A 21,585-nucleotide genomic window follows, 5' to 3' on the forward strand; every position below is an offset into this window, starting at 1 on the left:
GTAGTGTTTAAAAGTAATCTAGGGTAGGAACATGGAGAGGCGCTGCATGACCCCCGGAGCGCCTGAGCAGGTGCAGGAGTGTTGGAGATCCAGCTCCAGATGGCATCAACCTTCTGCACCAGTAACCCTAATGGCCCACCAGGGTCATTGGGAGTAGAGCTAGATAGTTAGGGTCTCCTCTTTCCTGTTTATCTCTGCCTCTATGAACCCTCTATGGATAGAGGGGAAGGAACTCAGAAACATCTCCTACTATCTTGGCATTCAAATAGAGAAGGGGGTGGGACATTCCTTCTCAACCAGAAGCCGAAAATAAAGGATCTTCAAGAACATAGGAAGCTGCCATATACTGAGTCAGACCATTGGTCTATCTAGCTCAGTATTGTCTCCATAGACTGGCAGCAGCTTCTCCAAGTTTGCAGGCAGGAATCTCTCTCAGCCCTATCTTGGAGATGCCAGGGAAGGAATTTGCAACCTAGATGCTCTTCCCAGAGTGGCTCCATTCCCTGAGGGGAATATCTTAAAGTGCTTCACATTTCTAGTCTCCCATTCAAATGCAACCAGGGTGGACCCTGCTTAGCTAAGGGGACAAGTCATGCTTGCTACCACAAGACCAGCTCAAGACCATGCCTAGGACTGACAGATGCCAATGAAGTCAGTACACCAGTGGATACAAATTTCCTGAAGCAAGATGGAGATAGCGAACCTCGAGATGGTGGCAGATGGACTGACCAAGCCACTACCAAGAGATTGGTTCCAGATGCTTTGTGAGAAGATGGGAGTCATGAACCGGTGCGACAGGTGATAAGAAGGGGTGTTGGAGATCCAGCTCCAGATGGCATCGACCTTTTGCATCAGTAACCCTAAGGGCCCATTATGGGCATTGGGAGTAGAGATAGATAGTTAGGGCCTCTTTCTCTTTCCTGTTTATCTCTGCCTCTATGACCCCTCTATGGATAGAATGTACCCAGGAACTTCCTGAGGGTGACTTTTTTCTTCTCCTCACAATGCTTCTGGCTCTCTCTCTCTCTCTGAGCACCATACTTCTATAGGTCTCTCTCTGACCAACACACAGCCAGCTGTCAGACAGAGGTCTTTTCTATCATATACTTCCGAATAAAGCAGATTAGTTTAACCTTACATGAATCTCCATGTTCATCATTTACAAGCTGTTGCCCCTGAGACTCTGTTAACTTCTGCTGCAATGGGAGTGAATAACTTCCTGAAATACTCTGCTGTATAAGTAATTTTCTCCAGCGGGGAGCGCAGGAGCAAAGCTGCCGCTTGTCTGCGTGGGCAATCCGCCTGCCCAGCAACGGGCAAGTGATGATCTGTGGGGAAAGCGGGTCAAACTCGCTCTCCTCACACACTGGCGGATTAAAGGAGAGGCAGTAGAGGCAACTGCCTATGGCAGCAAAATTCCCCCTGCGGCAAATTTTGGTCTTGGGGGGGGGGGAATTAAACTTTTTTTAAAAACGGGGGGGGGGAGTTCAAATCTATTTTTTAATTTTAAAACCGCTGCCATGTGGCAGCGTAGTAGCAAAGAGGGCGGTGATACCCCTCCTAATCCAAGCCCGCCTACTTCCTAAATGACAGCTATTACTCAATTTTGGGCTTTTCTGTGCATATGCAGAAAGGCCTGAAATTGGGCGATAGCTATCATTTGGGAGTTAGATGGGCCTGGGTAGGGAGTGGTATCGCTGCCCTCTTCGCTGCATTGGCGGCAGATAGGGCAGTGATACCTCTCTTCACCCAACCCGCTTACCTCCCAAATGACAGCTATTGCCCTAAATCGGGCTTTTCTGTGCACTTGCATGCAGAAAAGTAAGGAAGGGGTATCGCTGCCCTCTCTGCTGCTGCACTGCTGCGCGGTGGCGGTTTTAACATTTTTTAAAAAAGATTTAAACACACACACCCCGGCGCCACTGGGGCAGCAAATCTTTGGCGGTCTATGGGCTGCAAAGTGCTTAATCTGCCTCTGTCCCCGTAACCCCCCTCTTGGCTCTTCCTCCTCCTCGTGTGAAGAGCCTCCTTTTCTGCTCTGTCTCTGCTTCAGGAGGGAGGAGTGTCATGCAGCGTTCCTCCCTTATTCGCTCCTCATAACTGGTGGATGGATGCTCAGTGACATTTCCTTCACTGTTGAGCCTCTCACTCAAGCTGGGGATGCAGTGGGCTGTGGCTGAGCCTAGGCAGCCAAGAGGAGAGCGGGATGCTGCCTGACACTCTTCCCTTTGGAGGACTTGTCATGCTCGAAGCTAGGATGTGTTTTCCAGTTAGAAGCCCACAGTATGCCAGTGAGTTGGAGAGGTGCGAGGGAGAGAAAAGCCCTTGCCTTTTCCCTCAGGGGCCCAGGGCCATTTGTCCTACCTTCTTCAATTACAGCTATGCTGCTGTTTGGAGCTGTCCTCCATGGCTGGCAGGCCCACTCCCATTTTGGAGGTACAGACTAAAACATCCACCCTGGATGTTTGAAATACTCAACATCCACCCTGATGAGAATTCAGAAACATGCAGCTCACAACTCTGTGTCTGGTCTTGTGGTAGCAGGCATGACTCGTCCCCTTAGCTAAGCAGGGTCCACCTTGGTTGCATATGGATGGGAGACTTGATGTGTGAACACCGTAAGATATTCCCCTCAGGGGATGGAGCCACTCTGGGAAGAGCATCTAGCTTCCAAGACAGGGCTGAGAGAGATTCCTGCTCGGGGGCGTAACTACTATTAGGCAAGGGGAGGTGGCTGCCTGGGGGCCCCCACGCCTCGAGGAGCCCCCCAGAGGTAAGTCACATGACTATATATTGTGAAGTGTGTGTGTGTGTATCAACGAGGGGCCCATTTTAAAATTTTGTCTCTTGTTACGCCCCGTTCCTGCTTGCAGCCTTGGAGAAGCTGCTGCTGGTCTGTGAAGACAATACTGAGCTAGATAGACCAATGATCTGACTCAGTATATGGCAGCTTCCTATGTCTTTTGCTAGGTCCTCAAAGAAGTATGACCACGTGGTAGCTCTGTGAACATAAGTGTGGTTGCTCTAGTCTAGTTTTGTTTGCCTTGCCTGCTCCCCCTTGGGCCCCAGCTGCCATTTGAGGAAAAATCAAAACCAGGATTTCAGCATGATTGGGCACAACTCCATGTCCACCCCAAGGTAGCAGCAAAGACAAAGGGGGCAGGAATTCCAAGCTCAGCACATTTCTAGAGCTGTTTAATTTAAATAGATCCATATAATATACGTTTCAACCGTAGGTTCGTAGTGAGCAGCTTTTGAACGGATGTTTAAGCATATTTTACAGTGGGGAGAAATAAGTCGTTTCCTCTTCAGGTCCTGCAGCAGCAGCAGCAGCGCCAGAAATCAATTCAATAGCACCACGTGAGGAGAGTAAACATGCTCAATCCAACTTTACACAGAGTGAGTTGCATTTTCCGCCACTGCAAACCAATGGACACTCCCCACGCCCCCTTCACCACAACCAGCAGCCAATCTCCTTCCTTATTTGGGCATTTATCTCCCGCCCCCTTAAAAAAAATGTGCTGGCTTGCCCACGCTCACACTTTCTAGATAAAGAAGATAAAAGATTGGGGTATATTTGAATGGGAGACTACGTGTGAGTGCAGTTAGATAGTTCCCTGGGCCACTCTGGGAAGAGCACCTGCGACATCTCCAAGATAGAGCTGAGAAAGACTCCTGCCTGCAATACTGGAGAAGCTGCTGCCAGTCTGTGTAGGCAATACTGAGCTAGACGGACCAATAGTCTGACTCGGCAGAAGGCAGCTCCCTATGTTCCTAACACACACCCATGCCAAGCTTCCCCAGAAGTTGTGCGCTTCTCAGCAGAGCACATCTTTGCGAATTCATCATGCCATCTCCGCGGAAGGGCGTGTGTTCGTTTCCTTGCGCGGCATACCGCAGGCCTTTGTCCTCGCCTCGTCAAAATCAATGACCAGCAGCAGTGATGCAACCTGATACACACAAGTGCATGTCGTGTGTCTCCCCGCTTCACGAAAGATTAGGAACAGCTTTGCAAAAGTCAAAACGCCTACAACCCGCCCCTTTGCTTGCGTATTACTACATTTGCTTCTCCTCCTCCCCATTCAGCAACAAGAGAAACAGGTTTGCATGCGCAGGCTTGTACGGACTTCTGTGCCTCTCTTCCCTTCGCTCGTCCCCGCATTTACTCCTCTCTCTTACAATCCAGCCTATCTTGTCTTCAGCAACATTTCCCCCCGCGAGTTTCTCTCCCACTCCCGTTTGTTTGTTTGCTGGCTGTCTAGCTGAGACCATAGAAGTATGAAGACCAGAAAGACGCTCTTGACGGACTGGAGAGAGAATTTCCGGACTTTCACTGATGAAGCCAGTTTTAACTCTAACTCCAACCAGGGTGAAACTGACACCTAGTCATGAAAATCGATGGAGAAAGCTCCGAGGGTGGGCAACAGTGCGGGTTCCCTCCCCCACCCCAGCCAAAAGTTCCCAGCTCCTGCTCTTCAACGCAGATCTTGTTTTTTTGGCGAAGTGTTATTTCGTGTGTGCGTGCACATTTAATAATATATAGCTCTTCTCCTGCCAATGCAAATTCCAAAGCCAAATATACTCCACAGTTCCCATGTTTCAGGTTGGCACGTCTGAGACCAAGGGACAAGACCTCTGCAGTGCAGTGCAGTTCCAATACTGCTGTTTGCAGGAGGGGATCAGGCTGAGTCAGAGTCAGTAGCACACAACAACAACCCTGCAAGGTAGTCTGGTGTTAATACTGCACATTAGAGATGAACCGAGGCTGGTTTGGTTTTCCAGCCCAAAATCTTCCATGGAAAACAAACTTCAGGTGGCAGTAAAGGCCCATCTGATTAAAATGCTCTCTCTTCGCCTGAATATCTAGTGGGGGGTAAAGGAATCTGCTTCTTACTCAGACCCTTGGTTGAGCTATGCCCCCCCCCCCCGCCCTCATGAATTTGGTCTGTATCAGACTGTATATGGAAACATTATTAAAAGGGGACATGGGCACACATGGGGATTTCATAAGCCTTCCTCCCTTTGTAAACTACGCTAAGAACTGAAGCGTTTAACACAGAAAAAATAAACCTTGTACCCCTAGACTAGTCTCGGAAGTCTGGGGAATTGCTGCTTGCGTAGCCTCTGACTCAGTCCCAGGACCTCCTTTTGTTTCAGTTAGCTCTGTCTCATGCACAACACTCTCCACAAAGAAAATACTTTCTCTTGCTCAACTTTTCCTCAATAATATTGAGGCTTCAAACAAGAAACCAACAACAGTCTTGTCACACCCTAAAGATATGACAAAACTGATTGTACCTGCCTTTTCTCTTTGGTGGGGGAAATGCCAGAGAAGTTCCACATTTCCAGACCTCAGTGAGTCGGATTCATTCTCTCCACCCCTTCCCCCGCACCTTGCCAAACTAAAGGTGGTGACACCTAAAGGAAAAATGAGGTGTAGCTAATTAAATATACCCTGTATATTGCCTCAAGTGAGACGTACTCTTTTGCCCCTTTAAGATGTTTCCCTGGAATAACTCCTCCCTGAAGATTCACCACCTGGGAATTTCTCTGGACTGGCTTTCTGTCCACTTCTCTTTAACTGTGGTGTATAGGTGTGTGTTGTATTCTATTCAGTAATCTTTTATGTTGTGCTTTTAAGAAAAGAGGAGAGCGGGCCTTGTGGTAGCAAGCATGACTTGTCCCCATAGCTAAGCAGGGTCTGCCCTGGTTGCATCTGAATGGGAGACTTGATGTGTGAGCACTGCAAGATATTCCCCTCAGGGGTGAAGCCACTCTGGGAAGAGCAGAAGGTTTCAAGTTCCCTCCCTGGCATCTCCAAGATAGGGCTGAGAGAGATACCTGCCTGCAACCTTGGAGAAGCCGCTGCCAGTCTGTGAAGACAATACTGAGCTAGATAGACCAATGGTCTGACTCAGTATATAGCAGTTTCCTATGTCCCTATGTTCCTAAGAAAATTGTCCCAGTGATGATCCTATAGAAAGTGTGTGGTTAGGTTGTGGAGTCAGAAAGGAAAAGGGAGGAAGAGAAAAATGGAGTTGTTTCTGAACCAACTCTTAGTTAAATCTACCTAAGATGTATTTGTGTCTATGAGGAAAGCAGCTATAAAACATTTGGTGATGAGATTTTTTTTTTAACCAGTTAAGCTTATGAGCCTGCAAAGCTTGTGAATGTTCCTGCAACCTCATTTCATTGAATTACTGGGCCTACATTTCTACATTTCTATTATCAGTGTTGCTGATTGTTTTTACAGCTACCTGACCTGCACAGCCCCTAACGGTACTCTTTCCTTCTCAATCCTGCAGCATGGCTGAACCTGCTCTTCCCTGGAAACAAGGGAGGTCCTATTTCTGCAATTACCTCCTCACCATAAAGACCCCTGATTTTACTCCAGGAAAGCAAAAGGCTATATTGCTTCACTGCCTGGCCCTGGAGGGCAAAGAATATATAATGATTTGCTCTTTCCTGCCAAGTTGGAGTAAGTAAAGTGTGCCATTTCAACTACTGGTGCCCCTATGGTTTTCTTTTGGTAGAATACAGGAGGGGTTTACCATTGCTTCCTCCCACGCAGTATGAGATGATGCCTTTCAACATCTTCCTATATCACTGCTCCCCGATATAGTACCAGTGGGAATTCCAACTGGCAACCTTCTGCTTGCTAGTCAAGCACTTCCCCGCTGTGCCACTTAAGATGGGAATGCCAATTCTTATGAAGATGCTCTTAAAGCCTTAGATGATAATTTCAACCCTACTTGGAGTGTGATTGCTGAATGTTACAAGTATGTCACAGCACTGCGTGCCTTAAGTGTAACCTGTGAATTTGCCAGCTTTACTGATGAAATGCTAAGGGGTCAGATCGTTATGAAAACAAACTGCTCCAAACAGTGTGAAAAACTGCTATTGGAGTGGGAGCTTACCTCGGATAAAGTTATAGAGATGAAGAGAAGAGTGGAAAACTTATAGAGATGGATAGGAGGGAGAGTTGGTCTTGTGTTAGCAAGCATGAATTGCCCCCTTTGCTAAGCATGGTGTGCCCTGGTTTGCATTTGAATGGGAGATGTGTGAGCACTGTAAGATATTTGGGGCTGCTTTGAGAAGAGCATCTGCATGCTTGCATGCAGAAGGTTCCAAGTTCCCTCCATGGCAGCATCTCCAAGATAGGGCTGAGGGAGACTCCTGCCTGCAACCTTGGAGAAGCGGCTGCCAATCTGTGTACACAATACTGAGCTAGATCATACTGAGTCAGACCATTGGTCCATCTAGGCTAGATGGACCAATGGTCTGACTCAGTATCAGGGGCGTAACTATAATAGGGCAGGGAGAGACAGTTGTCTGGGGGCCCACTGCCTTGGGGCCCCCCCCAGAGGCAAGTCACATGACTGACTCCCCCAGCCACGCACCCACCAGGACTTCTTCAGTTGTATTCATCCTCCGAAATTGATGTGAGTGTTAAGACCTGGAGCTACCAGAACAGCATGTCTTTCTCTAGTACCATTAAATTATTTATATATATATATATATATATATATATATATATATATATATATATAAACATTACTATGCTTTTTGTTACCACTATTCAGCATCATTTAAGATTTCTTTACTTCATGAGCTGAGCTTCAGTGGGGGGAGGCATTTTGAAATCTTGTCTCTGGGCCCACTCCAACCTTGCTACGCCCCTGCTCAGTATATGGCAGCTTCCTATGTTGCTATGTTCCTAAAATGCTCTTCATTGTGCCAAATCACTCTCTTTGGTACCTCAAACACAACCTCCTGAAATCCAGGCTGTACAGTCCAAATCCTTCCAAACCCAGCCTTCTCATTTGGCACTGCCCCGGAAAGTAGCAGCACAAGAAAGGAGGAGCTACCGATGTGGAAACTCTGCTCACAAAGCCAATTTTGCTCACTGTCCTTCACAGAAGGTCGCTTTCAACAGGTGCAAAAGATGGGGACAGTTTGCTAAGGTTTGCAGGTCTGCTGTCCCCTCCATTACTGATTTACTATATGATAAGGAGGAGGCAGATGAACCACTTCCTGACAGTGTTTTAAGTGCGACAGACTCAGAGCCTGCTTCTCCACATTGCCAAGTTAAACTTAATGGCCATGAAGTGTAGATACTGGCTGATTCTGGTTCCCATCTGCTTTACCAGAAACTCCTTACTACATCAGATCTGCACCTGCAGCCTTCAGACACCTACCCGTGGGGATATGGAGGTTCTCCTATTGCCATAAATGGATTCTTCACTGCTGTCCTGGAATACAAAGGACGTACAGCAGAAGGGAAAGTGTACAGTATGTGTCACAAAAGGAGTCTCAAAGGTCTCGAAACCTCAGAAAGCTCTACAGATAGTGTTAGACCCAAATAGCACAGAACCCGTATTACAGATGATGGAGTATCCATACGCTGATGTGATTGCTGATTTCTCGGACATTTTTGCTGATACCCTGTTTCCCCGAAAGTAAGACCTAGCAGTAATTTCTGATGTACCGCTAATATGCCCTAGTGCATTTTTTGGGGCTAAAATTAATATAAGACACTGTCTTATTTTGTACTCCTGCCATACATTTCAAACATAAAATTCAGATGAAGGCAAATGCAGTACCTGTACAACACAACGTGAGGAATGCGCCCAAAGCACTGCACCAACAGAGGAGCATGGTGACATCATAGACATAATCGAGCCTGTTAATTCAAGCTTTAGGGATGCAGCTATAAAACAGAACCCCAAAAACAGGTTTGGGTCACCACTTGACTGGAGATCTCCTGGAGCCTTCAAGAAGATCCAAAACTGGACCCTGTTGGTAGCATGTAACCAAACAGCTGTGAGTAGGGCTATCAGAATATGAGGCACTTCTCACGAGCAGTGGGAAGCGCAGAGAGGAGGTTTGCGGGGAGAGTGGGCTTGGCCCGCTCTCCCCGTAGATGATCAGGAGGCAGCCCTGGGTGGCCGGATCGGTCACCCACACGACTGCCCGCTCAGTCGCAGAGCCAGTGGGGGCTGCAGGAATCAGGGACTACGTGGTCCCCGGAAGTTCCAGGATGCCCCACGCAAGAGTACGGGGCATCCTGAGCCGGGGAGGCTGCTTGCAGCATCCCGGCGACACCGGCGTGGGTCTCCTCATGTGTCGCTGTGGTGCAGAGCCGTGCCAGCACACAATCAGGAAAGCCAGGTTAGCAGAGTGCTCGCTCTGCTAACCTGGGCTAAGGGGAGGGCTCCTTTGGTGGGCGGCTAGCCACCAGAGAAGCAACGGGCTCGCCCGCTGGTTCTCACAATGGGGAAAAACTGGTCTGGGCTTCTTTAGCCTGGTTTCCCTCCATCGTGAGAACAGCCTCTATAAGTCCTCAAGCACAATCCACTTATAGTAAAAAAGAAACAGCTTGTTCCACATTACAGGCAATAATGAAAAAAAGGAAGTCAATAGTTAAATAGTAAAAATAAAAACAAACCCTTACTGGCGTACTATCTGGTTTGGCTGTCAGGAGCACATTCCTTAAAATTACACAGGATGGTTTAAAATCTAATCCCTTGGCATGTCTGTTCCTCTCTGTTCCCCCAGCCAGGAATAGATATAAGGCTAAATCCTAGCTTATGACAAGGCCAGGCCACAAAAACCCCTCAGTGTATTCCCTCCTTTTCAGAAATAACCAAAACTGATTCTCCAGTTCACTTCTCATAATGAAAATATGAAAGGGGAAACACTTCTACAGTAATGTCTTGCTTTCACTCTGTCTGAATCACACAAAGACAGAGAATACAATAGCCAAGAGGGTTTCCCCTCTTGGTTTGGAAGTTATCTTCTGTGCATATGTACAGTGGGGATAGCTGGAGACCTCCAACAATGATCACCCCAGCTCACTTCAATGGGGAATTGATGTTCTGGACTGGAGTTAGTCATTTGTATCCATTGACCAGAATGGGTCCTGGCAGCCATTAGCTACGTGTGAGGTTCTGATTCAGGCACCAGAAGGATTCTATGAGGCTGTTCTCATGAGCAGCCAAGCCTGGTTGCAGAGCAGTGTGGCAGCACTAAACCCAGTGCCTCAGCTTGGCACATCACTGAGGTTAAGGGTGCAAAGACGCCCTTAACTTTGGTGCCAGGATTGTGTGTCAGTGTGAGCTGCTTGCAGATGGGTGCCTAGCATGCCCATCCCCTGGGGCAGGGGTGGGAAACCTTGGCACTCCAGCTGTTTTTGAACTACAACTCCCACCATCCCCAGCCCCAATAATTGTGGCTGGGGATGATGGGAGTTGTAGTTCAACAACAGCTGGAGTGCCAAGGTTCCCCACCCCTGCCCTGGGGGAATCCTCCAGTGCACTGCGCTTGGCACGTGATGCACTGTGGGATTACTGGATAATGAGTCCCGGCCTCAGAACGATCCGCCCTGCTCCGCACTGCATGGAGCAGGGCTGATTGTGTGGGAGCACGGAGTACTCTCCCACCAGGCTTACAAAGATCATCTGGGTCAGGGAGAAGACAAAGTTCCCAGCCAGTGTGGTGTAGTGGTTAGAGTGCTGGACGAGGGCCGGGGAGACCCGAGTTCAAATCCCCATTCAGCCATGAAACTTGCTGGGTGACTCTGGGCCAGTCACTTCTCTCTCAGCCTAGCCTACTTCACAGGGTTGTTGTGAGGAGAAACTTAAGTATGTAGTACACCGCTCTGGGCTCCTTGGAGGAGGAGCGGGATATAAAATGTAAAAAAAACACCTGCCTGCCATATAGGTCATGTGAATGGCCCCTATGAGTACAAGGATTATATGCACCTGGGTACTAGTGACTTTAAAGTCAGGGAAACAAATTGAAACGCTGGTCAGCTTTAAAACAGGGCTTTTAACCAGAGAAAAATAGTTTAACGAAAGTTTAAGTCAGCAGACCGATTCTCTACAGGACTGGAAAAGGTGCAGAAAAGGCAACCAAAATTATCAGGAAGCTGAAGCACCTTCCTTACAAGGAAAGGCTGAAACATTTGGGACTTTTTAGTCTAGGGAAATGATGACTAAGTGGAGGACATGATAGAGGTTTATAAAATTATGCATAGTATAAAGATAATGGTTAGATAAACTGTTTTTGGCCTATCTTGTAATACTAGAACTTGGGATCAGCCATTGAAATGCGTTGGTAGTAGATCTAAGACAGGCTGGAAAAGGTACTTCTTCACACAAGTCACTACCACAAGATATGGTGTCGGCCCTATTTCTGAAGGGGATTAGATGATTCTTGGAGGACAGGTCTACCAACCGTTGCTAGCTAGGATCATAAAACGGGAAAGGCAAAATGCTGCTAATAATAGTTGCTGGAAGACTTTTCATGTCTTCAAGTTGTTTATGTTGTCTGGGAACATCTGGTTGGTCTTCTTCCTTCCATCTTACTCCTCCCCCCCTCCCTACACTGCTTTTAGAATAGTTTTGTTGAAAAGTGGTATATAAATATTCTTAATAATTATAATAATACTATGTAAAATAAGCTGGACAGACTGGGCTAGACTAAATCTTTGGAAGACTTCAACAGGAAGAAACTTCCAGTGCTATGAAGCACCTTCATTATGAAGCAAGGCTGCAGCATCTGGGGCTTTTTAGTATGGAAAAGAGGCGACTACGGGGAGACATGATAGAGGTGTATAAAATTATGCATGGAAAAGAGAGAGTGGACAGAGAGAATTTTTTCTCGCTCTCTCATAACACTAGACCCAGAGTTGTGAGAGAGGGACCCGGGAGTCATCCCATGAAACTGAAGGTCGAGAAATTTAGAACCAACAAAAAGAAGCACATAATTAATCTATGGAATTCTCTGCCACAGGATGTGGTGATGGCCGCTAGCTTGGATGGCTTTAAAAGGGATTTAGACAAATTGACAGAGGACAGGTCAATCAATGGCTACTTGTCTGAGGGCTATAGGCCATCTCCAGCCTCAGAAGCAAGATGTCTCTGAATCCCATTTGCAGGGGAGCAGCAGCAAGAGAGAGCATGCCCTCACCTCTTGACTGTGGGCTTCTCAGAGGATGAGTGTGAAACAGGATGCTGGACTGGACTGATCCAGCAGGTCTGTTCTCTTATGAGCAGTTCCTCAGAATAGTGACACTCTACAAGCACTTAAAAGGACCATGTGTATTCAGTCTTGAAGATGAGAACAGGCCAGTGGGGAGAAGATGCTATCTAAGGTATATTTATCTAAAATTCAAGCACTGATCAGCACATCAGATTACATTTAGGCCAGGGCCTGCAGGAAGACATTGTGGATGCCAGAGCACCAGTACAACTTGCTCCTGGCCTGTCAAAAAGGAAGCCACTACATTCTTCACAAAGCAATAGACTATAGTCTCAAAGGAAACTTCAAGGGCAACATCACAGGGGTGGTTATTAAAAGCATCAGAATACATTACAGTGGTCAAGCCTCAAGGTTACAAAGACACATGTGACAATTGCACAACTCAGAGAAAAGATCTCTGCAGTCTCAGTTCACAGTCACACTCACATTTCGGCTGTCCTTGCACCTTCCTTTCCAGGCATGGTGGGAATTGTGCAAGAATCCACTAAACAGGAACCCTACAAATCTAGACTGGTGAGGTTCAACATAATGGGTTCTGAGCTTCAAGGAGAAAGCATTAGTCAGTGAGGGACTGCATACATTTAAGCTGATTAAGAGACTGAGGCTCAGATATATGTCTGTTGGTATGGGTTGTTTATGAGCTGACAAAAAGATAAATAATGTGTACTGATTGTTTGATTAAGTGCCGTCAAGTTGGTGTCGACTTCTAGTGACCACCTAGATAGATTCTCTCCAGGATGATCTGTCTTCAGCTTGGCCTTTAAGGTCTCTCAGTGGTGCATTCATTGCTGTCATAATTGAGTCCATCCACCTTGCTGCTGGTCGTCTTCGTCTTCTTTCCTTCCACTTTCCCCAGCATTATGGATTTCTCAAGGGAGCTGGGTTTTTGCATAATGTGTCAGAAGTATTCTAGTTTGAGCCTGGTCATTTTGCCTCGAGTGAAAATTCTGGATTGATTTGTTTTGTACTGGGATTTCTTAAATCAAGCAATTTCCAATTGTTATATTTTGTCCTCTCTTACATTGAGAATATCTTTGATTATAAAAGTATACTGGATCAAGTTAACTATATATGGTTAGTGTATAGTATGGTGGGGATCTTATTTTTACTTAGCAGTAAGGGAGATGGACGCGGCCCATGCTCATAGGGGGCTTTCTTATTCATTACTACTTCTTGAACATAGGTCATAGCTCAATGGGAGGATGCACATTCTATCAGATCAAAGAATCATATAATTTTAGAGTTGGAAGGGGCCTTCTAGTCCAACCTACTGCCCAGTGCAAGAACAGTGTGTAAAAGCTTACTATGAATTAAATGGGTTGAATTAAGTATTTCTTCTACTTGCACAAAGGCGAGGGGGGTGTACCTGAAATTTACTTTCTGTTAGATTCTTCGAGTTTTACTTTTCCCCATTTGATTTTGGAAGGACGTGATGGTGGAGACGTCAGAAATCTGAATTTACCAATGTGCACATGCTAATTTCTTTTGCAGTGACAAATGGAAACAGATCTGAAGTAAAATCACCTTTAAAAGAAAAACTGGATGTTATATGGGAATGACTGACTCCCCCTCCACCCCGCCCCACCTCTTTCTGCCTTAGGATCTCGTGCCCAGACTTGTTCTTTCTCACTTCCTCTTCTTCCCACCCTCAGGGCATTCTCACTCTGGAGGATGCCTGTTAAAATGAAAGGCGAGTACTACTACAGTATATCTTTGGGAGGACTGCCAGGGGGCGCTATGGTGTTGATTCCAGCACTCACAGTGCCGCTCTGTCTCCGCTGCTTCGCTTGCCCGAGATAGAAAACGATTAGAATAGAATGTTAGAGAAAGGAAAGCTGATGACTTTTAACACTGTGTTTTTCTAAATACCCCGCCTCCCACCCGCCGGCAAAAGTGAGAGCTACCCGTGAGAAACAATGGAGAAATCCTGGATGTTAATCCTGGAAGTTATAATAACTAGCAGTAGCATGTCCACCCAGAAACAAACAGCAGCAGCACAGCCAGATCATGTTCATTTTAACTCAGGTCTTATTGTGTGTGTGTGTGTGTGTGTAAAAATATTCATTTTCGTTTTTAAACATTTTTAAACAATGCCCCTGTGACTGTCGATGCAAATACAGTCCGTTGTCCCAATTGTCGCCTCAGACCTCCCTGCCAGCCCAAATTCACTGCTCCACTGCACGTGTGTTCCTTGCATGCGGACAGGTTGCACTTTTGAATGCTTGAAACGATTTTGAATTCATCCATCAAGAGGTACTTAATTTATTCTGTTACATTATTGAGCATGCTACACTCGTGTATATGTTGCATATTTTTAAAAGTATTAAAACAAAAGAATCCAAACAATTCCCAGTACTCTATTGAATACAGAAGTCTTGCGCTCCTTGACTTGCATGCGGACAAGCTGCACTTTTGAAAAACGTATATTTAAAAAAACACACAAATCCAAACCATTTGCATTGTTCATACGACACAACCAAGACCTGAGAAAGAGGACGAACACCTGCCTTGCTCCATCTGCCTTCTTAGGCAGTAAGTGTGTGAGAAAGATATTATATATCCAGTTGCAGGCGGGCAGCTGCCTTGATATTTTGCATTTCTCATATCCACTGTGCTCTACTGGCGGCGGCGGCAGCGGCACCTTCCAGGGTTGGGGGGAGTCGTAAAATAGGTGCTGTCTCTCAGCCTCCACCCGGAAAGCAGACGCTGCATGTGACTGTGTGTAGTAGACCAGGTGTAGTAATCACTTTGCCATATCTATCAACTAGTGGTACACTATGCATCTGAGCATGCTCCAAAGCATTGGAGCATGCTCAGTATGGTTAAATGAAGCTCCTTTTCGTTTTCTGTCCAAAACCCCGATCAGATTTTCATTTCTGATTAAAATATCATAGAGATGCAATCCAGATACTGCAAATCATCATCATCATCATCACCACATGTGATTGAATGTGCAATTATGTAACAAAAAATTACTCTGAAACATAAAGAAGAATGACTACAATAGTGCGTCCCAAGGACGAATGTTAATTTCTGTGAAAGGCTCCGCCTCGCTCCTCGGTGACGGAGGTGGAAATTTCTGCCGCTTCCTCCGCTGCCTCCCTTTCCGGTCACTATCCTGCGTCTTTCGGGGCATTTCCACTGGCGACAGATGAGACGTGACAGCTGGACGACCGAGGTAAAGGCGATTCCTCCCTCCCTCCCTCCCTCCCTCCTCCCCAGGCGGCTCCCGGGAGCAAGAGGTGTCCTTGTGTCGGTGTCCCTGTCGCTTCGTTGCTGTTGCTGGAAAGGGACCCAAGAAGCGCCTCGGAAACGCAGCCATGTCGGCTGCCAGCCAGCCTCCCTTGCTCTGGAGAGCCCACCAGCCCCCGGCTTCGCTGCCCGCTCCCCCATCGCCTTGTCGGGCGAAGCTTGGGGCGCGGGCTCCTCTCCAGCAACAGCTTGCCACAAGGCGAGCCAGTCAGGGTGAGGTCAGGCAGGTGTAGTCTCCTCATCTGCCGTTTGGTCCCTGGTCCGTGGGCGTTTTTAGGGTGCATTTAGACTCGGGCTGCTGGCCCCGTAAGACTTTCTTTTCTCATTGGCCTCCCCTTGGCCGTAATTTCTTGCGTTTACATCCCGCTCTTCCTCCGAGGAGCCCAGAGGAGTCTACATGGTTATGTTTATCTTCACAACAACCCTGTGAGGCAGGTTAGGCTGAGAGAGAAGTGACAGGCCCAGAGTCACCCAGCTAGTATCATGGCTGAATGGGGATTTGAACTCAGGTCTCCCCCGTCCTAGTGCAACCCACACCACAGAAGTGTGAAATTTCGTGTGTGTCTTTTAAACTGGGCATTAGTATCCCTCGATGGGCTCCCCCCTCGCTGGAATTTATTTATAAAAATTTTTTGGAGAGGGTTAACAGTATGCTTATGGACTCTGGTTCCTCCTCTCTCTCTAATGGGGCTGCCTCTGGTATTCCTTCCAATGAGGGACTGTGTTGCTGCTGGACACAACACCTGCCCACTACCCCTTGCATTGAAACATAGGAAGCTGCCTAAGAAGGAGTCAGACCCTTGGTCCATCTAGCTCAGTATTGTCTACACAGACTGGCAGCGGCTTCTCCAAGGTTGCAGGCAGGAGTCTCTCTCAACCCTGTCTTGGAGATGCCATGGAGGGAACTTGGAACCTTTTGCATGCAAGCTCCTTCCACTGAGTTGCATGCAAGCCCCTTCCAACCCAGCAGCTGAATTATTCCTGAGCATGGAGGTCAGCTGCAGAGGCATTGCTAGGTACTTAAAAGATACAGGGCTGGGCCCACGCACAAAGCCTCTCCTCCCCACCCCAGTTTTGCTAACTTCAAGCTCTCTAAAGGAATCCAAAGCTCTCTTCCATTTTTTGATGCCATTAAGCACCAGGACATCCTTGTTATGCCTGATGTGTTTTGGCCCACAGTACTTGCTTTATTTTCAAATTTCCCTCCCTTTTGCGATCTCCTTGCCACTGTATGAAATTTGAGAGCCTTTACTGTGCATCTGTATCTCACCCTTCAACCTTTATTTTTTTGGTCTGTCTGCATGGCATTGCTGTCGACGTGCAGTTCTTTAAAACAGATTTGGGAGGTAAAACCATATTGAGGGAGGTTACCCACATGTCCCACTCTCCCTGGGCCATCACCTCCTCCATTGAGCTGAGCACCTGGGTTGCTGCTGGTCCTGAGACCAGCCCACTGCCCCTTCCACCATGCTCAACAGTTGGATTGCTGCGAGGTGGGCGGGTGGGAGCTGCACACCACCCTTCGCTGCCTCTCCTTAATGCCTGGCAGCTAGGCTGCTACTGGGCACAAAAAGTTGTCTGCTGTCCCCTCCACCTATCCTGGCAGCCGAGTTACCACTGGGCAAAAGGGCCGCCCGCTGACCCTCCATGATTATCAAATTATTCGGGGCCCAGTTGCTGCCTGCTCTTTATTGTATGGTTTGTGTGCATAGTATGGTGGGGATCTTATTGTTTCTTGTTTGCTTGATGTAAAATATCCCAGTAGGCATTATTTATCTTTGGTTCCTCCATGATGCTTGCCAGTTGGGTTGCTGATGGCCATGATGGCTGTCCACCACGCCCAACACCATATTTAGTGACATATTTAGTGATTGCTGGGTTGCCGCTGGGTGTGAAGGCTGGAAGCCACCCCTTCCACAGTGCCCAGAATTTGGGTTGCCACCGCTGAGCACAAGGCCTGCCTGGCTGCCACATCCCATGACCTACGACTGCATTGGCACAAGAGCCTCTTGCTGTCCCACCTAACCTGGCAGCTGGGTTGCCAGTACACACAAGGTCCCCTGCTGGCCCTCCACTGAGTCCAGTGGCTGGGCATGAGAGCCACCCTCTGCCCTTTCACCAAGCTTGGTAGATAGACTGCTGTCATGCTAGAGCAGGCTTCCCCAAACTGCGGCCCTCCAGATGTTGCTGAACTACAACTCCCAGCATCCCTAGCCACAGACTAGGGATGCTGGGAGTTGTAGTTCAGCAACATCTGGAGGGCCGCAGTTTGGGGAAGCCTGTGCTAGAGGTTGCTGGCTGGCCCTTCAAGTCCAGCAGCTGGGTTGCTGCTGGACACCGGGGGTGGGGGGGGCACCCTCTAGGCCTCTCCACCATTCCTGAAAGCTGGGTTGCCAGTGGGCACGAGGACCACGCACTGCTCCCAACAGCCGGTTGCCACTGTGTATGAGACCTGCCCACTGTCTCCTCCACTGTGCCCTGCCACCAGGTGCAAGGCAGGGCTATCCTCCACCCTCTCCACTGTGCCTGACAGGTGGGTTGCCGTTGGTGGATATAACCTCTGAACCCCACAAATTGCAGAAAAATCCCCCAAATCGCTAAAAAATCTCACCAAACTGTGGATACTCAGGTCGCAGTTGGAGAGATTGGTCACAATTTCCCAGTCAAGGATACTCAAAACTGTGATTGGGAAAGCCGTGGTTGGCAAGGGATGACTGTACTTGTGCAGAGGGCACTGTTCCCTCGAAGGCGTGTGCATGTGCACGCACTCACAAGTTTTTTTGGTGTCCGCTCAGTTAGGTTTAGATCCTACTCAGGTTGAATCAGGAAGGCCCCACTCTGAATGCACGTGTGCACACGCTACCTTTATAATGCTGCCCAGAATAAAACTCATTCCGCACAGAGATGAGATAAATTAGAGGGACCACTGGCAGAGGGTCTTTAAATTAACATCTGAATAGGGCTAAAATCTCTCCTACAGAGCAAATATAAAACCATAGGGGACACAGGACCTTTTTGTAGTCATTCTTTGAAGATGTGACTGTGCGGCAGCCTTCAACCTCCCCTTTCAGCTGCCCCTAAACCTCACAGCAGGCCGATTCTCTTCCTGAAAGGTTCATCCAAGGAGGATGAACAGACGGACACCCACACCCACCAATTTAGCTGTTTGGAGAATTCTAAAGCAAATTCATAGAGAAAGGGGTCTGTCACTAGCTGTCAGGAACATAGGAAGCTGCCATACACTGAGTCAGATCATTGGTCCATCTAGTTTAGTTTTGTCTACACAGATTGGCAGTGGCTTGCTTCTCCAAGATTGCAGGCAGGAGTCTCTCTCAGCCTTATCATGGAGATTCCAGGCAGGGAACTTGGAACCTTCTGCATGCAAGCATGCAGATGCTCTTCCCAGAGTGGCCCCATGCCCTAAGGGGAATATCTTACATTGCTCACATATCTTTCATTAAAATGCAATCCAGGCTGCTTAACAAAAGGGACAATTAATGCTTGCTACTACAAGAGCAGCTCTCCGCCCATTCGTTAGTCATGATGGGTATTAATACTAATCCTCCAGTTCCAGGGACTGTATACCTTTGAATACTACCAGTTGCAGTCAAGAAGTTATTCAAATTCCCAGACAAGGAGACAAATATAACTTCCCCATAAAATATAGATTAGCATTATCTTGCCAAAAGGTCTATCAAGACAGTTAATCAAATTGCAAACAATAAAGGCAGATACATATCTACCAATCTGATTTTAACCCATACCTGGATTTGCCCCAATTTTTAGGATTTAAGGATAAGCAAACACTTCAGTGACAAGACAAGGCATCTTTTAAGTCAAGGCATATTTTAAAACAATTCCTCATGATTCATTTTACAAAATCTTATTTTGATGGAACTATAGAAGAACAGAACACAAAATAATGTACTATTGGTGAGGGAGGGGAGAATGCTTCATTTTCTCTTTCTTTTTGATATGCAAAATGCTTTGAGAAGGGTTTTGTGTGTGTGTGAAAAGCAGAATACAGTATTAATGATAATATAGAAAAGTCAGAGGGAAAAACCCTCAGACAGTTTAAAAACTAGTAAACATAGAGTGTGCTCCAGCCTTCATATAAATACGTCTGGAAGAGAAGGCAGGAGAGTAAAAAACAAAAACAAAACCCCCAGCTTTGTTAGCCCCGGTATTTTCTTCCTCCTACACACGCAGAGAGACTTTGAAGCTTCTGGGAAAAGCGTTTTTAAAAGTGACACCAGCACAGACCACTTTACCATACAAAAGTAAGGATTCTCATTCTTACCTCCCTGCAGCTAGGAAGCCAATGGAAATCCCCAGCTCCCACAACCCTACAAAAGAAGATTACCCAGGTTAGAACACTCCCCGCAAAAACCAACCAACTAAACAAACAAACACCAAACCAACAAAAAACCAGATCTAACAACTTGGCAGCTGCTGCCTGGGAATTAGATTTTGATTTTCAAGGCCAGCAGGCCTGCCCAAAACCCAAGGGTTGTGTGTGTGTGTGTGTGTGTGTGTGTGTGTGTGTGTGTGTGTGTGTTTTAAATAAAGGTAAAATAATTAATTACTTCATGCTCTGCTATAGCTGTGCCTTGGTTTGGATCAGGAAAGGCCAACGTCTGGACCGAAACGGTCTTGAAATATGTGTGGCCACAAAACGTCTTGAGTCCACTGCTTCCAATAATGTTGAGTTCACATGGCTGGAATTACACATTCTGTAGGGAGTGGGGAAACATGGGGGAATTCACATCCCAATGCAGGTATTTACTGGTCATTGGAAACCATTCGCCTAACACAATAGAAATCTGCCAGGCTAAACTTGTCCAACTGGTTTTATGACTAGTGCTTATCCTTGTTAGAATTACTGAATCACAGAGTGAAAGGGTCCTTAGGAACATAGGAAAATAGGAAACTGCCATATACTGAGTCAGACCATTGGTCTATCTAGCTCAGTATTGTCTTCACAGACTGGCAGCGGCTTCTCCAAGGTTGCAGGCAGGAATCTCTCTCAGCCCTATCTTGGAGATGCTGCCAGGGAGGGAACTTGAAACCGTCTGCTCTTCCCAGAGCCGCTTCATCCCCTGAGGGGAATATCTTGCAGTGCTCACACATCAAGTCTCCCATTCAGATGCAACCAGGGTGGACCCTGCTTAGCTAAGGAGACAAGTCATGCTTGCTACCACAAGACCAGCTCTCCTCCCATGTCCTTGGAGGTCATTCAGTCTAGCCCCAGACTCATAACAGTTTGTGACAGTGCGACCTGGCCAGAGGTGCAGCCAGATAGTTTTAGAACCTAGACCTAATGGCCTTATGGGGGGCGGGGGCTTGTTTCCTGTTAATTTCAACCCATTGATTCTAGTCCTACCCTTAAGAACAACAGAAAGCAATTATGCTCCTTCTACACACACACACACACACACACACACACACACACACACACACACACACAATTGCTCACCTGCTGATGGATTCCTAAACTTAGGCTAGATTCTTTCTTGTATCATGCCAATGAATTCAAACACAGCATGGCACATTAATCAACAACAACTTCTAACAACCGTTTTGAGAACTGTCAAAAATAACATGTGGCTCTGTCCTCCAACTGAAAACCTGAAACAGGTTCCCTGTTTTCCCACAAGCTACAGAGTCTTAGAGCACCTTACAGTTAAATAAGCATATAAAGCAGTGATGCATGTAGCCAAGCTAGCTGGAGAAAAGCAAGAACATTTTATTCCCTTCTGTTTGTAGCCCCTTGTTATGCTGTCAGCCAAACCTCACTGTATTTTTCAACTAGTTTATTAGCACCCCCTTGTTCAGTTATGGCTGGGAGCTTCCAATTCTGCTTAATAGGTGTTCTCCCTGTACATCACCTGCACAGCAAGTTACCATGTTTAGGGTTAAGAACATAAGAACAGCCCTGCTGGATCAGGCCCAAGGCCCATCTAGTCCAGCATCCTGTTTCACACAGTGGCCCACCAGATCCCGCTGGAAGCCTACAGGCAGGAGTTGAGGGCATGCCTTCTCTCCTGCTGTTACTCCCCTGCAACTGGTACTCAGAGGCATCCTGAGGCTGGAGGTGGTCTTTAGCCCTCCGACTAGTAGCCGTTGATAGACCTCTCCTCCATGAAGTTATCCAAACCCCTCTTAAAGCCATCCAGGTTGTTGGCTGTCACCACATCTTGTGGCAGAGAATTCCACAAGTTGATTATGCTTTGTATGAAAAAGTACCTCTGTCTGTTGGTCCTAAATTTCCTGGCAATCTATTTCATG

The 21,585-nt window shown here is 47.1% G+C and overlaps 1 protein-coding gene across 2 annotated transcripts in view; it reads left to right on the forward strand.

The window, feature by feature from the left end:
- Window positions 1-14,977: 14,977 nt before the first annotated feature.
- Window positions 14,978-21,585, forward strand: part of TRAF6 (TNF receptor associated factor 6) — a 40,514-nt gene continuing 33,906 nt past the window's right edge. For both annotated transcript variants that reach the window (XR_008314519.1, XM_053288131.1), the window contains exon 1: window positions 14,978-15,223. The gene's annotated coding sequence lies outside the window, so the exon portion shown is untranslated. The remainder of the gene's footprint in view (window positions 15,224-21,585) is intronic.

The sequence above is a fragment of the Hemicordylus capensis genome, chromosome 2, assembly GCF_027244095.1.
Source record: "Hemicordylus capensis ecotype Gifberg chromosome 2, rHemCap1.1.pri, whole genome shotgun sequence".
In the NCBI taxonomy this organism is placed as follows: Eukaryota; Metazoa; Chordata; class Lepidosauria; order Squamata; family Cordylidae; genus Hemicordylus; species Hemicordylus capensis.